This window comes from Papaver somniferum, chromosome 8, assembly GCF_003573695.1.
Source record: "Papaver somniferum cultivar HN1 chromosome 8, ASM357369v1, whole genome shotgun sequence".
Classification (NCBI taxonomy): domain Eukaryota; kingdom Viridiplantae; phylum Streptophyta; class Magnoliopsida; order Ranunculales; family Papaveraceae; genus Papaver; species Papaver somniferum.
Window position 1 is genome coordinate 29,700,786 of NC_039365.1, and position 13,747 is coordinate 29,714,532.

Genomic DNA, 13,747 nt, shown 5'->3' on the forward strand with positions numbered 1-13,747 from the left:
GAGCATCAACGGCTTGACTGACTGCACGTGGACAACACATTGTCACACGATTCAAATTAACTTACTGCTAAAGAAATTTGTTAACCTGACAATTAAATCTAATCATTACACAAATAACAACTAACTGCATCCCAAAATAGATAAAGGCAGTCATCTTCACGGGTACATGACAGTATCATGCTAAGTTTGAAGTCGGAACCCTCCCGGAACTTCTTGGTTCATAGTTTCTATGTCGTTATACCATATTTTAAGTTCGAATCGACTCTGAGCTTCATATTTATCGATTTTGATGATATATCATGCTACGTTTGAAGTGTGAACTGAAGCTACTTCATGACCTGTATGACTAGTCGAAATTACTTAATGACCTATGTTACTAGTTGAAATTCAAACCGGAAGCAAAAAGAGAAAGCACAAAAATACAAAGAGAAAGCACAAAGAAAACAAAAAGAAAACACAAAGATCTTCATATTTATCGATTTCAACAGTGTATCCTGCTAAGCCGAGTCTTGCAGTGTGAACTGAAGATACTTCATGATCTGTATGACTAGTCGAAATTACTTCATGACCTATGTGACTAGTCGAAATTTAACCCGGAAGCACATAGAGAGAGCACGAAGAAAACACAAAGAAAACACACTTTCCTTAATCCGTATGACAGTCTTAAATCAAATCTCTACCGTCCAAAGATATCCCTAATCCGTATGACCATCCTTTAAATCCAATCTCTACCGTTGAAATATAGGTGTATAGAAGATTAAAAGAAAATTTCTCACACTTTCTTCACTTTCTCTCTTATCTTCATCTCTAACCAAACTTCCTCCTCCCCCAGGAAAAAACCCCAATACAAAAAAACTCTCTCTCTCTAACCAAACTTCCTCCTCCACCTTCATCCATTACTTTCGTTCTTCACTTACCACCGTACACCCCTTCTCTATATACGAAAAGTAAGCAGTAGATCAGTTTCGTCCTTATTCTCTTCTTCTTTCGTCCTTGTTTCGTTCTTCTTGTCTGCTCTTCTTCTGTTGAAAATTGAGAGGTTAAATTAAATTGTGAGGATGTACAAAAAGAAGAAGGAGTTGGTGTTTCTGCTAATTATGAAGAAGAAGAAGATTGAGTTGCTGTTTTGAATCGAGAACTAGGGTTTTCTCAGTGAATCATTTAATTGAGTTAGAAATTGAGAAATTAAATACGGGTTTGGTGAACATAGTACGATGAGGAAGAATTAGTGATTGATGTGTGAGTTTTAATGAAGATTAGAGAAGCTAGGGTTTATGTTCTTTCCCAAAATAGATATTAGGGTTTTTGGACTTAATTGAATCAAGTGACTGAAATTGAAATTGAGGTTTTAAGGGAAGGATTAGAGATGGGAATGTTTGATTTAAAAAATTAGAGGTCGTGGTGGTGGTAGAGGCATAGGAGGTAGAGCGTTCGATCATCAGTTACTGGCGAAGGTATATTAGCCTTTCTAACTACCTCAATGTCCAGTTGACAACCCAATAGAAATGCTTATTTATCCGTCTCTTTTCTACCCCCTTCTGGAACAGTTGAAGGATTTACTTGCGAAGAAACCATCTTTGTCAAAGCTAACTGGAATCTCTGAGTCACGACTTGACTGCTTCGCAGTGCATCTTCACGAATATCTTCTTGGATCATTGACTGGCGCAAAAACAAGCATGTCCGAAGAAACGATCTCTTTATTAGGTTCTGCATTTGACGAGTTATCTGAATTTCATTCCAGCACCCTAGTCTCATCCTTATCTTCAAAGCCTTTCTGTTCCCAGCAGAACAACAGTGATGTGGCTGCTGCAAATTCACTTAATCAGGGAACAAATCGCTTAGCAAAGGAGGAGGTCGTGGTGGTGGTGGAATGAAAGGTGGTAGTAAAGTGATTGAGTATAGAGTCTGGAATCCTTTTAGATAAAAGCTTGTTGCTGCTGTACTTGGTGGTGTTGACAATATTTGGATTGTAAGTATTATTTGTGTATAATGTTTGGGATTTCACTTTGTGTTTTTACTTTTTTTTTTCTTTGTCATTGTTTTAACATAATGGTGTTTGATTTACAATTTCAGGAACCTGGAGCTAGAGTTTTGTATCTTGGGGATGCTTCTGGCACTACTGACCTGGTGTTGGTTGGAATGGTTGATGTTATTTTCTCAGATGTTTCTCCACAAAGGCTGCCGAGGTTATAACTACCATAGTTCAGAACAATCCTAAGAGTCAGCAACTTGTAATAGAAGCCAATGGTCTAGAACCTCTGCTTGCTAATCTCACCTCAGACCCAGATGTTACCGCTCAAACTAAAGATCTTGGTGCAATATCATGTAAGTAATATATACTGTATATTCTGTCATCTTATTGGGTTTGGATAGCTTTGTTATCTATACTGAGGTTGGTTGATATTAACTGGCGTCAATTGAAAGACTTCTGACCTCTTATGTGTTCTGCTATGGATATCTTTTAGCCTTGATTTGACACAACAAGCCTGGAGTTGCTGCATTCAGGCTAGAAAATGGTTATGGAGCATTGAGGGATGCATTGAGTTCAGACAATGTTAGGTTTCAAAGGTAATTTTCTCCAACACTTGATTAATTTCATTTCTTTTTGTTGCTTGCACATTGGAAAATCCTGTTTTAACATTTATATGATAATTAAGATTAAACTGTTAGTTAACCATTTAAGAGTGTGAAGGTTAAACTGTAAATTGACCCTTTATCAGAATGTTGAAATCCAGGAAAGCTCTCAGCTTAGTTGAGTACCTGGTACAAGAGAACAGTTCAGATTGCACTGTGATAATGGAACTAGGATTTCTTCGTACTATGATGCATCTTGTCTCCATTGAAGATATAGATGTACGAGAAGCGACACTCAGGGGTCTTCTTGAGCTTGATAGAGATGAGCAATCTAGGACCAGCAGGTTATTGTGAGTGGAAAGCTTAGGGAAGCTCATGCAAAGTCAATGAAGTTCAAGGATGGATACATGATTTATTCTGGTCAGCTAATTAACGAGTACATTGATTCAGCCGTTAGACATGTCCTTCTTAGACAGGTCAGTTTCTACACCATTTATTGTTACCAACTTAAATTGTATCTTTCGTTAGTATATTAATTGTTGTTTGGTTTACAGCTGAGTGTCGAGGCGAAATGAGGAAATTATATTTGTTAATGGGTAATTTGCCCTGAATAAATCTCTTCCTGTTTTATTTGTTGTTATTTTCCTTCATTTTGTTTTGTTTCACTTTGTTTGTTAGTATTTGAGGGAATGAGGTAATGATTAGGTAATTTCCCTATTGGTTTGATCGTCGAAATGATGGCATAAAGGTATTAGCTCTAGCTGATCATTCTCTCCGTACTTTCTTTATGTTGTCTTTCATTTGAACATAACAATTGGTTTGTTTTGTTTGTTCTAGTTGAACGATCTGTTCCTTTGACTTTCAAGGGAAAATGAAGGAAATTTGTATGTGAATGGGTAATTTGCGTCTGAATGTTTCATTGATGTTAACACCTTGGAGATCTGATGCCCTGAAATCTCTTCTTCGTTTATTTGTCATTGTTTTCTTATACTTTTGTTTGTTTCATTTTTGTTTAGAGTTAGACAGTGGAGAGTATGAGGTGATGATTAGGTAATTTCCCTATTGGTTTGATTGTCGAAACGGTGACATAAATGTATTACGTCTATCTGATCATTTTCTCCTGTCCTACTAAAGACCGCCTATTTTTCTATTTTACTTTTTTTGTTGTGTGCCGAATTATATTTTCTTTGTTTCTGGAAATTCCGTTCATCTTCTAACTTAAAGTTCATTTGTTGTTTGTTTTGTTGAGCAGGGTGTTATTGGTATCAAGGTCAAGAACATGTTGGCTTGGGATCCTAGAGGAAAGAATGGTCCAACGACTCCATTGCCTGATGTTGTTACCATCCATCAACCTAAGGTTGAAGAAGACTTTGTCAAGCCTTCAATGATGGATCCTACCGAAATCGAAATGGCAGTTCCCCCACAAATGATAGTAGATTGAATGGGATGCGGTTTCAGATTCACTATGATCTGGCGTACATTGTGTGTGTGATTACTGCTCATGTGGATGATGCTTATGTCTACATGCCAACTTCAGAGTTCAAGTATGTTAGTAATGCTGTCGGATGTTTTATTACATGGCCCAAGGATCGATTAGTATTCTCATAGACATCTTCATAATCATTTTGGAGTGTGTTTAGGAAACTTAACTTTTGTATCATTGCCATTTTTTTGAATGTGTGTGTTTAACACTAGTAGCTTAACTTGAATGAATGTAAGTGTGTTGTGCTGGCAGGTTAATGTGAATGTCAAATACTTTCAGCAATCCAGTTTCAGCTATAATTTTTTTTGTTCAAAATAGTTTTATGCACACAACTTCTAATAAAAGTTATAGTTACACATTCATCTACTGAAAACAGAAGTTGTTACTTCAAATATTACAACCTTTAAGGGTATTGTAAAAGCAAATTTTGCAACATAAGTAGGAGTTGTTCAGAAAAGTTCTACAACTCTAGAAGGTGTAGAAACAATATTATTCACAATACTAATAAATGTTGTCTTCCACTTTGAAAAAGCGAGGGAACTAACAGCACCACCCAATATTTCGCTTAGCAATCTGTATGGACAAACTCGAATATACTTTTAAGAGAATCAACAAGACTCAATCAATTAAAAGTTTATTAACGAGTTTATATATCTCTCTTGATTTTATTTACTCAAGCAGGAACTGCGAGTTCTAATCAAATACAAGGAATAATTTGGATGGTACCAAAGACCAATATCCAAGGATCAATCAATGACAATCAACAACCAAAGGTTGGATTATTCTAATTGATGATCTAAATGCACAACCTGTATTATTTCAATTATAAAGATAAAACAATATAATGCGGAAATTGAAATAACACAAACACCAGAAATTTTGTTAACGAGGAAACCGCAAATGCAGAAAAATCCCGGGACCTAGTCCAGATTGAACACACACACTGTATTAAGCCGCTACAGACACTAGCCTACTCCAAGCTAACTTCGGACTGGACTGTAGTTGAACCCCAATCAGTCTCCCACTGATCCAAGGTACAGTTGTACTCCCTACGCCTCTGATACCAGCAGGATACTGCGCACTTGATTCCCTTAGCTGATCTCACCCACAACTAAGAGTTGCTACGACCCAAAGTCGAAGACTTAACAATAAACAAATCTGTCTCACACAGACAAGTCTATCAAAGGATCAATCTGTCTTCCACAGATAAAACCTAAAAGGTTTTGTTCCGTCTTTTGATAATAATCAAGGTGAATAGGAACCAATTGATAATCCTGTTTTATATTACCGAAGAACAGCCTAGAGTTATCAATCACCTCACAACAATCTTAATCGCATGTTAGCGAAACAAGATGTTGCAGAATCACAAACAATGAAACAAAGATGTTTGTGATTACTTTTTATATCTTGCCTATTGGAGATATCAATCTCAAGCCAATCAATCTGATTGTACTCGTACGATAGAAGATGCAAGATCAGATCACACAACTACGTTAAAAGTAATATCGGTCTGGCTTCACAATCCCAATGAAGTCTTTAAGTCGTTAACCTAGTTTTAGAAGAAGGAAACCAAAGGTTAAAGGAGAACCGACTCTAGTATGCAAACTAATATCACGCGTGAGGTGTGGGGATTAGTTTATACTAGAGTACCCCTTATATAGTCTTTCAAATCAGGGTTTGCAATTAAGTTACCTTGGTAACAAAGCAATCAATATCCACCGTTAGATGAAAACCTGATTTAGATTCAAGCTAATATTTCTCAACCGTTAGATCGAAAACTTAGCTTGTTACACACACTTGACAATGCACGCTTCTAGGTTTGTTAACCGTACCCAAACGTATGCACTTGTTGGTTCAACATTAGTTAACCAAAAGGTTAGCCATATGAGCATTCCATATCAACCACGTTCTTCTTCACCATAACTAGTTCAAATGACTTCAAATGAACTAGTTAGAGAGTTGCTCAATTGCAAGGAAATCTCATGTAATACACAAGACACAATTGAAGCAAAGATGATTTGATTCACTTGAATCGGTTCATGAAATTTTATAGCCACGATTTGCAAACTGCATTCCTTAGTCTTTCTAAGTTTAAGTTCAGAAATCATCTTCATATATATAACCTTCTCAAGTTCGCAGACTAGGTTCGCGGACTTAAGTTACCGGGCAGAGTTTACAAACTCCAGCAGAAATTCTCGGGTATGAGAACTTCGCCAGTTCGCGGGCTGGGTTCATGGAATGAGTTCGCGGACTTAGCTTCACGCAAGTAGTTTGTCAACTCCAGCAGAAATTCTCGGGTTTGAGAACTTCGGAAGTTCGCGGACTTGGCTCACGCCATTCTTCCGGTTCTCTTGATCAACAAAGTTCGCAAACTTTGGTTCAAGGAATAGGACTTATTCACATATGTGTTTCCACATCAATATTTATGTCCATCATTGGTTATGTAATCTAAACTCTCATTCCAACCATTGAAACATTCTTAGAGGACGTTATATAGTTGTTCCACCATTTCTCGTCAAAGCAATTTTCAAAGTGATTGAAACATATCATGACTTTCGTCACTAGGTAAAGATAAACATGGTCAAAGCGAAACGCTTACCAACACATATTTCGAGATATAGATAGGCGAGGTATACTCGGCTCGAAATACCAAATGTGTATAATCTAAGTCTATATATAGCATACGACTTTTTGTCTCAAGAAGTAGGAGATAAAGTAGATAGACTTTTGAGTGACAGATAAGTTCAAGTCTTCACATACCTTTTTGTCGAGAAGTTCCGCCGGTTCCTTGGGTAGTTCTTCTTCTTGTATGATGAATTGCCATGAAGTCCTTGATCTCAACTACACTTTCTATCCTAGTCCGAGACTTATAGTTTTGATTACTAACATTGACAAACATGCTTGAGATAGCAACGCATGCGAGTTCGACCGAGCAATGCTCTAACACACTTTTCAACTACGCAAACGAGATATTGTGAAATAGTATCTTTACAATATAACTATGTGTTTCCTGAGATATTTCGACAGCTCATACAAGTGTCGTGTAAATCTTATTCATAAGTGTTGATACATACATTTCCACGATACACAACCTATATTGTTAGAGGTAGTCCTACAACACAAGCAAGATTTGTGTTAGGCTTTCAAAAAAAATCGAAAGAGAATCACAACTTTGGAAAAATATTGTCGAAACAGGAATCACATCACCCTTTACAACTCATAGCCAAACATTATATAAAAGCTTGGACTTTCTACACCCCCCCCCCCCCCCACACACACACACAATATATGAAATGGAGTTATCATATGGGTACTCCAACTCTAACCTGGAGATGTGAATGTTGATTTTCCCCGTAGTGACCAAGTGGAGAGGAGAGAAGTTTTATTATTTCGAAGCCGCGTTGATAGTTGAATCTCGCACTAAGAAATAGAGAAATTTCTTTTTATGTTATTACAAGATCAATGTGGTAGTCTAGTACCGTGTTAGTTTATTGTCGTAATGTACTAAGTTCGAATTTTAAGAGTTTATGCAAAGTGGAAATGGACCATAATCGGTCCATGCTTGACCAAATGTAGTCCGATTGAAACAATAAAATTTGTCTATTTTCATGTAACGTATTTCATAAATAATCAGATTACATATTAGTGCACACAGCCCGATTCCGAACGAATTCCCAGACAGGTTTTATTCAGAATTGGTCTATAGAGTCACCAACATAAACCGATTCCTGATTTAATTCAGAATCAGTTCTTATCGCATTTAAGAAAAACTGATTCGAAAAAAGTCGTAGCATACTAGTTTCAGAATCGAACTTCAATGACATACAAGTAGACGATTATATAACAACTTTTACGAATTAAACATAACCAAAAAATACAAATCACTTTCATTCATTAAGCTTGGTTCAATTTGCAACACATAATACACGAAAGCGACAAAATATAAGCATTTGATAGTTCATGTTCTTAACAAAAGGAAAATACTTATTCCAACACTTGGGCACCCTTCATTTGATCCGGGTCGACCAAATCTTCCCACCGCTTCATGTTGGGCTCGTATTTTTTCATTCATTCCTTGGTGACCTTTGAGTCATCATAAAACCTACACAACGGTGGTAATGGACAATCTTCACGTAGTCTAAGACAGATATAATGAATGTTGTTATGGTTTAATAAAACAATTCTTCGATCCTTAAGCGATTTATCCCAAATTGTGTATTTTAGTGCGTATGTAAAATATGTTCCCTGACCAAATAGATGAACAACACAACTCCACGTTTCCGCCAAGAGATGACCACATGCAGGCATGCTCATCCGATACTCTTGTGTAATTGGTCCATTCCCCTTTGTCCCTTTGTACTCTAGCAACCATTTTATTAAATTTTACTTCTTTGCCTTTTTTTGTTCATTCCTTCATCATCTAAATGTAAAATTCCCTGTCCTCTTGTAAGCGTAAGGCCATCATCTTTCTAAAATATTGGCATTGGGTTAAATTCTCATCGTCCGCCAAACTTATGATGCCTATTTGTTCCGATGCAATGCGATAACCAAAATTCCATCCGCATCCATGTCGTCGGTAGACAACCCATAGGGCTTAATGATTTCAGGAATTTTCGAATAATACTCCTTGAATATGGTGTAACACATTTGATAGGGTCTACCTCGTTCATCCCTAGGTGTGCTTCTATCACCAAGAGAGGCCCTTAGAGTCACTATAGAACCCATTTTTCTTGCTTATCCTTTCCGTGAACGTATCCTTGATACTCGTGTTGTACTTGCTTGACTCTCTTGATAAGGAACGATGGGATCGTTTGGATCCTCGTGTATTGTAGGCGCTTTACTTTCTTGAGAAGGATCGATTGGATCCTCATGTTGCCAAGGAGAGACTGGATCATTTGAAAGGAATATATCTGCGATACTTATCCCGCTTTCTCCTTCTTTGGTCGACCCATTTTCCTCTTAGCCGGTGCCTCTTCATGCTCAATTTGTGAAGGAACGATTGGATTATTTATCTTGGATTGTGCGCTACTTGTTCCACTTTCCCCCTTCTTTGGTCGACCCCTTTTCTTTGTAACTGACACCTCTTCGTATTTAGCGTCTTCATACTCACGTTGAGAAACGTTTCTTTTGTCACTCATTAAGAGGTTTCTTTGGGTACTCATTGAAACCTTGTACTATTTTCTTTCTTTCTTCCTATCCATGTTGGTAGGTGGTCTACCCGTCGGAGGTAGCACCGTTGGTTCTCCAACCGGTACCATATGAGGTTAGCGGCGAGTTTCAAGTCGTAAATAAAAACTTTTCATGCCAAACCATCATTCTTTGCGGATTTATCGATGATTTCTCCTCCAATATCCGTATCCACAAAGGATTCGAGTGATTCTTTGGTTGGGGGTGGTTTGAAAGTTAGTTGCTTCCAAAACGGATCAATGTTATCAAACGGAATTCCTTGTTCATACCTCACAATCATGTGATGACACGGAAATCCCAAGGCCGTCATCGTCCTACATGAACATAAAATGCTCCTCTCCCCATCTCATTATCCAAATAATATTTTAATCATAGAAATGATTGCCCAAGGAGACACCATATAGTTTAAACGTCTAATCAGCCAATGGTAATCCTTGTAGCTTGTGATAATTTTTATCCTACACTCTTCCATTTGTGTTGTTATCTTGACGATATCAACCTTGGTGGATTCATGGATGACTTCTTTTACCGTAACCACACTGTTTTGGCTCGCTCGGAGAAAGCTCTTCAAACATCCATGAGATCCTTCCGCCATACTTTTCTCCTCATTCTGGTAATGCATATTTCGTTAGGTGTAAGCATAGACAGATTTTTTCTTGTACATATTCAACAATTCCTTCAAGCAATAAACCACACATTTCTCGTATTCCATCTTCCATAGCCCAATAAAACTCTCCAAATAAGATTTGAACTCTGCCACGGACATTGAGTGTACCACTAAATACCAATGATGTTGAAAAGCCTTCCATAGTAACCCATTCACTTCATACCTTGTTTTTCTTTTCTTCTTCTCCTCCTCTTGTTGTTCCGGAGTTAGTTTTTGAAGACGTTCATCTTCTGCCTTTTCACGAGCGGTACATTTTTTGTGGATTTGGCTTTTGGATATGACCCCTACAATTATTTCAAATATTGTATTTTACGTGCCATATGCAAAGAAAATTCTTAACGTCCGGGAAAACTAACCCTATGACGTTCATTAGTGCTTGGTCCTTACCCGTTACTATGATCCTTGGAGTTTGGTCACCACAGTATATCTCCTTCAAGGTATTTAACATCCAAGTAAAACTCGCATCATTCTTCCGATCCATAAACCCCCATCCCACCGTGAAAATTTGCTTGTCGGAAGTGTGGCAACCAATGTTTAACAACATCATGTTGTATTTGTTAATCTTGTACGTACAATCTATTAACAAAACTTGATAGAAGCATTGGTACAACTTGATCATCTCCAGATGCGCCAAGAAAATACGAGTCACTTTGCCTTCCAAGACCTGCTTCCTCATTGTGTGTCCGTGTTGATCATCTAACCACTAAGCTTGTTTCATAACCGCTCTACCATCTCATTCCCTCCTACTAAAGGCTTCTCTTGCCGCGTAAATTTTCCTCAAAGTGGACAAGTTATTCTTATCATCCTCCTTAATCTTCATAAGGATGTCACTTGGTTTACATGCTTTCATCGACCTTACCGTTTCAAATTGATGTGGTTTCAACCCACAAACGGCAGCACGTTTAATAAGAGATTCCGAATCATCATGATTATGACAACCATTCATAGCTTTATAGAGCTTATATACCTTACCATTGGGTCTATTAACTATAATCTTAAACGAGCCTCCAAACTTATTTGTTTTAGTAATTTATTCCCTTGTCGTCTTCTTCGCGTACGGTCTGTCCTTTTCCAAGTGACTTTCTTGCATTCCACCTCTCTCACAAACAAGTTCCAAACGATCACGACTTGAACGACGGCCTAAAACTATTGCGCATTTGATTTCCATGCCCTTTACTATAAACCATTGCTTTGCATCGTTCCTATGTTTCCATGCCAAATCGGTGAAATAGTGGGCAGAGGTATCAGGGACCAGCAGAGATACGGGTTTGGCTGATCTTAGTAGAACACCGTAAAAATCTACAACATGTATCGAAAAGTTAAGATATCAGAATCGGCTTATGTATAACAGTCGAGACAACTGATTGTCAAGAATTGGTTTACATGTGCAATTATGAAATCCGATTAAGGACTTGACGATTTCAGAGAATTTTTTTTCAAAGTTCACAATCGGTTCACGTTGCGTAACATGTAATCTTATTTATTTCCTAATTTTTTATGTAACATTTCTTCTGAATAATCGGATTACATATAAACGTAAATAACCCGATTATGATATTTGTGTATTTTACGTGAATATCCAAGTAGAGGAATCGACATATATAGATCACCAACAAAAACTGATTTCGTCACGTACCTATCGCACCAAAAGTGTACTACAATCGGTTTATATGGTTGTTGTTCTCAATTTGGGTATTTTACCCATAATCGGTTTATGTAGTGTTATTGAATAAACCGATTATGGGTAAATTTTTTGAATTTTTTTCCCTTTTTGGATGATGGTGACATGCAAATACATGTTTGTAGATTATTACAACTCATATCTGCCTATTGGAAGCATTATCACCTTCTTGTTCCCGGCGATATTGTTCTTGTGCTTGAATAATATCCTCAAGCATGCTTTGGTTGACATGCTCTTCTTCATTCAACAAATAATCCAAATCGGTAGGATCGAAATCAAGATTATCTGATGCACCCACTTCTTCATCACTACTAGAGTTTTCATTGTCACTATAAAGTTTCATTTTTGCTAAGAAAATCACAAACCCTAGTTTTTTATTTTTTTCCTCTACTTCTTCTTTCCCCCCCAAAACTTAGAAGAGGAAATGAATTTCTACTTTAATCCAAACACTATAAAAAAACTCAAACACTAATTAGTCTAACTAATACTAACTTAATTAATCATCACTAATGGATAAGGGCATATTAACCATTAACATAAATATATGGATAAGGGGTTTCTAGAGATTACTTCTTAATGATCCTTTTTGTCTTTTAGTACTAGGCCTCGAATACTCACAATAAGCATCAAACTAGCCAGATTTTATAAATTCTTCTTATCTTAATATATATCTCTTTCGATAAAAAAAGAAAAAGAAAAAAAAAGACAATTAGATCCAAACATTTTAGTTTCAAGGTTTATCTACAAAGGAGTAATGTCTAGTAAGTTGTTGATAATTTAGTTTCCAAGAAGAAATTTGTAGTTAAGGTGAAATTGACGAATAAGATCAAAATGAGTCTTAAAAGAATATGGGTATTGGGATTCTTTTACTGCATTGATATTCATAACGATATGGAAATAAGTGATTATTAAGGTGGTAAATATATCTTTAATTGACTAAGGTGGTTTGGTAAATATATCTTTTCCCAAACTCAATTGCATGCTCAAAATGAAATTTTTTATGAGCCAAATGAACACCCCAACGAAGAAAATGAAGATTAGAAAGATGAAAATACTTGTGGTATAATTGTTAATGAGTTTTGGTTGCTTGAATTCACTAGTGAAAATCCTATTTTTAAAAGCCAGATCGGCTAAGTCGATAGAAATTTAGGTAGGTAAACTGCAGCTAGCCGAACTACATGAAGAATACCATGTCGATTTTTCACATTTTCTATAAGACAGGATTACATTCGGCTAGGTAGAAAATTTATTTTCCAACCGCTTTTTTTTAGTAGCCGAACTAAACTGAAGAATATCGTGTCGATTTTGTATTTTTGTAAGTCAAGATTATCTATTTTTTTTGTAAGACATGATTATTTTCGGCTTTCATTATCTATAAGACAGGATTACATTCGGCTAGGTTGAAAATGTATTTTTCTGATCGATATTTTTAGTAGCCGAACTAAACTGAAGAATACCGTGCCGGTTTCTAATTTTCTGTAAGACAGGGATTACTTTTGTCTACGTTGGAAAATATATTTTCTGACCGATTTTAACGGTCAAATATTTAGCGCCTAAGCCTGTAAGGTAGGATTACATGCACTTAGGTTAAAAATCTAATTTCTAACTGATTCTAATAGTCAAATATTTAGCGCTCAAAAAATACTCGTAGAATCGTCTAAGAATCGATTTTCCTTTTATAAAACACAAGAATGCTCGGTTAGGTATATTTCAAATTCTGTAGCCGATTTTTTAAGTTGCAACTTTGGATGAAAAAAACCGAATGGAGTTTTGCCAGAAAGTGTCATGTCGACTTAGCAGAACATTGTTCCAAGTACAGTTACATTTATAACCTATTATGTTTTGAACCTTTCGACCTAGTTAAATTTAGAAAGTTGCAACCATGGATGTACAAATCATAATGAAAATGAAATTCTGTTAGGAAGTTCCATTTCGCCTTAACCAAACATAGTTCTAATTGCATTTATGTTTGTATAATAATCTACTAGGTTCAAAACCTTTCGACTTAGGTGAATTTTGAATTTTTTCTTTTTATTTTTCTTCAAATAACATCGTGAAGGAGAATATTCGCCCGGTACAATACAGTATAATATACATTAATATCCAAATAATCCGGGAACATGTGATTTTTAAGATGGTGAATATACTTTTATTC

General features: G+C 36.5%; 3 non-coding genes across 3 annotated transcripts; all 3 read left to right on the forward strand.

The window, feature by feature from the left end:
* The first annotated feature begins 3,261 nt into the window (after positions 1–3,261).
* Positions 3,262–3,345, forward strand: LOC113307319. The gene has a single exon (XR_003339106.1). It is a non-coding gene; the product is annotated as a small nucleolar RNA Z102/R77 (small nucleolar RNA).
* Positions 3,346–3,436: 91 nt separating this feature from the next.
* Positions 3,437–3,527, forward strand: LOC113307317. Its single transcript, XR_003339105.1, has one exon. It is a non-coding gene; the product is annotated as a small nucleolar RNA Z101 (small nucleolar RNA).
* Positions 3,528–3,606: 79 nt separating this feature from the next.
* On the forward strand, positions 3,607–3,690 carry LOC113307320. Its single transcript, XR_003339107.1, has one exon. It is a non-coding gene; the product is annotated as a small nucleolar RNA Z102/R77 (small nucleolar RNA).
* The last annotated feature ends 10,057 nt before the right edge of the window (positions 3,691–13,747 follow it).